Source organism: Acomys minous (assembly GCF_964271855.1).
Source record: "Acomys minous genome assembly, chromosome: 17".
Lineage (NCBI taxonomy): Eukaryota > Metazoa > Chordata > Mammalia > Rodentia > Muridae > Acomys > Acomys minous.
This window is the reverse complement of record NC_140500.1, coordinates 57,704,171-57,707,810: the sequence shown is the minus strand read 5'-3', so window position 1 is coordinate 57,707,810 and position 3,640 is coordinate 57,704,171. Positions and strand designations below refer to the sequence as shown.

General features: G+C 46.6%; 1 long non-coding RNA gene across 1 annotated transcript; it reads left to right on the top strand.

Annotated features, from left to right (window-relative positions):
- Window positions 1-1,432: 1,432 nt before the first annotated feature.
- On the top strand, window positions 1,433-2,041 carry LOC311588341. The gene is made up of 2 exons (XR_014776165.1): window positions 1,433-1,676; window positions 1,789-2,041. It is a non-coding gene; the product is annotated as an uncharacterized lncRNA (long non-coding RNA).
- Window positions 2,042-3,640: the final 1,599 nt, after the last annotated feature.

Below are 3,640 nucleotides of genomic sequence, written 5' to 3'. Positions count from 1 at the left end.
CAGCAAGAACAGAAAGCACCTTAAAATGCTGAGCCATTTTCCCAACCTTAAGTGTCTTCCTTTTGAAACGAACAGTTAGTACAGTCCTGTTAATACAGGCCTAAGTCACTTGCTCTCAGTTTTCCCTCTGCTTCTTCTGACATGCTTCTTTGATTGACAGCAACCCTGTTCTCTGTTGATGGAATGCCTAACCTGCGGGTTCTTTTCCATGTCGTTCTTTATAATACACACACACACACACACACACACACACACACACACACACACGTTTAAAAACCAAACTGTGTTCTGGGATGTTTATGAAACGCAAGTGACTGAATCAGAGTTCTCAGAAGTAAAACCTTTAGTGTGTGTTTAAAAGGCAAAGCACTTATGTGTTTCTAGGTGCTTTAGAAGCCTGGTCTGTTAGATTAGTGGAACTTTGGAAGAAAGCACATATGTTTCACTCTGGCACCATTTCTCTCTAAGGTATATTGCTAGCCTCATTTACTTCTTTCCTTCCTTCCATGTCCCTCCCTCCCACTTCCCTCTTTTCTTGTGTCCTTCCTTCCTTCCTTCTTTCCCACCTCCCTTCTTTCTTTTCCTTTTATTCTTCAGTAGAGTCTCACTCTACATCTCAGGCTGGCATGGAACTCACCATGTACCCCAGTCAGACCTCCCACTCACAGTGATCCACCTGCCTCTGCCTCCAGGGTGCTTGGATTACTGACATGCTACCACACCTGGCCACTAAGGGTGCTTGAGAAAGCCACAAGGCATCATCTTATTTGTTTACTCCAAATTACACATGACAAATGTATGTGCATACATAAGAATATATAGTTTAAATTAGGTTAAGCTACTTGTGTCAGCAATCAGGCACCTCCATGGCCAGCCCTAGGAACTTAACAACATCAAGAGACATTAGCACTAGCCGCTGAGATGTGACATCTTCCCTCTGTGGTCATGAGTTGCATGCCCTCCTCCTTCCTGCAGGCTGAATCCCCTTACAAAGGACTCTGTCCCCTTCCCTATCTCTTTCTCTCTTGCCACCGTCAACCCAGAGGCTTCCTCTGTATCCCCTCCCTTAATGAACCTCCCATGAAAGATCTGTCGCGTGATGTGGCTTGATGGATTCTGCCATATAGATATTATTAACAACTGTGTGTCGAAATACAGGTTTTCCTGTAGCTCCAAACCCTCCTGATCTTTCTACTGCAGTAGCATTGCCTTTGAGGCAGGGAAACAGTGATAGGTGAGAAATCCTTTCACCTAGGTTAAACTGCATTATCTCTTTTCACATAAGTCATCATTTCAATTTCTCCCTTGAAACCTTCCTCTCTAATTCCTGGCTGAACAATGGAATCCTTGGGGAGTCAAACTGCTTCTTCCCAAGACCATTCCTTGTGGAGGAATGCCCTGTGTGGATGCAGCAGCTGTCCATAAAGAGCTGATTGGCCAATCAGCTGGGCAGAAGGACAGGAAGTGGAAGGCAGGACTTCCAGGTAGTCAGAAAAGAACTCTGGGAAGGGAAAAGAGAAAAGCCTTTTCACTAGGAGACAGTCAGGGGAAGATAGATGTGTTTGTGCATGCTGGGAAGATAGCTGGCCACGTGGCTGAGAAAGAAGATGGTTCTGGTCACGTGGCTGTAGGAACAGCCTGATGAAACAGAAGCAGCCCCAGAAGTCATCAGATTGGCAAGTGATTGGTGTTTATGAGATCCTGTATGCTCCTGAGGTCTGGCGGGTCACTTCAGGGTGGCTGGTAGAGCCATGCCCCTGAGACTGCAACTGTTTCCCTTGATCCCAGGAGTTGGGTGGCCAGAGGATAAAAGCCAGCAGCCCAGAACCCAGGAGCTTTCCCCTGGGCTGCAGGAATATCCACGTGGCCGGAGCTAGAACCGCTTGCTCTCAATCAGTCTGCAGTCACTTCGGTCCTGGGATCAGAAGCCAAGCTAACTGGCCGCTGCCATCTTGCGTCTCCCCAGTAGTGATTTTGTCATCCCATGCCACCCCTCCTCTGGTGACAAGCTTTGCTCAAGATTAAACTTTTTCTCTCAAAATGGGCTGCTTTTATTAACCCTGGCACCATGCATGGCCTCCCCCTGCCTCTTGGCCACACCCTCCTTGCTCCCCCATCCAACCCAGGAGATGATGTAGAACTTGAACCCACAAGTGTGTGGTGCTATGTGGATCTGACATCTGCCTTCTAGACAGGTTTAAATATTTCATTCTGCTGGAAGCTCCTGCTCTCTCGCCCAGTCCCCAGGTCTGAGGTTTTTATTTCTTCCTTTTCTGGTTCTATTCATTTTCCAAGCAATTTCTCTACCCACAACCAATCTACAACCCATTGAGAAAGGCAGGAATAGGGTGACCCTTTTGGCTTTCCCATTTCATTCATTGTTTTCTTCAGCATCTCTTCGTATCCACTGACAATTCTTCAAGCTGCCCAACCATCCTCCCGAACTTTTAAAACAGAATAAAGGAAAAGGAGGAAGAGAAAATAGAAAGTTCCCTCTGGTAACAAAGCAGGAAGAAGGCAGTGTCAGGAGCCACAATAAACTGTTCTGCTGATGTCTTGAACCAGAATATTCATTGCTTCTTATCTTGCCGCTTCCCGGTGGCAGTATAAACCAAGTTTTCCATTTTGCCTAGCTGCACTGTATAACTGGGTTTCTGGGCTACTTTATGCCCACTGTCTTTCTCTACCACACTTCCTTCCAAACTCCCTAACACTAGACAATCAAGAAAGGTCAGGGATGGGAGCACATAGATCTCTGTAGACTACTTCCTGCTGATTAGGGCCACTGCATTCCTTGGGGGAAGTCCAACCCTCATCATCTCCAGCCAGCAATCTAGCAACCCAGCAGTCCATCAGACAGCGGCAGCAGCCACCAGTCCTCCTCCTATGCTGCCCCAAGAGTCCCCAGAATTCTAAATGCAAAATATCTACAGATGGCAGAAGCCATGCCCTTTCTATAGAATGAGAAATCCTAGTTAGCAGTGGTGGAGAATCTGAGGCAGCCCCATTTCCAATACCAGGGATTAAAACAAAAACACAGTCACATAATTGGGTGTTAAAAGAAACCTAAGTTCTCACTAAAATAGCACACATATGATCCCAGGCACTGAGGACGCTGAGGCAGACTGCCTCTAACTTAAGGCCGGCACAGGCTACAGAGTAACAGGCCAGCCTAAGCAGAGATGCACATAAAAGACCCTGTCTGAAAACAACAAAAAGTCAGTTTACCAATGTTATTGTATTTCCAACATAAAAGACATATTGCAATGATTTGGGCTTTCGGGGCACAAGGTTACTGGTTACTGTCAGGAAAACTGATCCATGTGGCCTTTTCTCTCTGGCTTCTGAAAGGCGACGGGTCCCATACTGCAGAGAGGTGAGACATCCAGGTGACTCAGTGCTAACAATCTGGGATCACCTTGTCAGAACACAAACTAAATCTACTGAGTTTGGCATGGCTGGCTCTGTCAACCACACGACATCCTTAGCAGAGCACCTTAGTGTCCTTGGCCACATCACCCTGTCTCATTCTCCTATGACTTGACCACCATCATGCAGAAAGGAGGTCAAACCTTCCAACGGGCTCCCTGGGTCTTCAATTGACTTATGGCTTCTTATCACTATTTTTGTTTAGTATGCA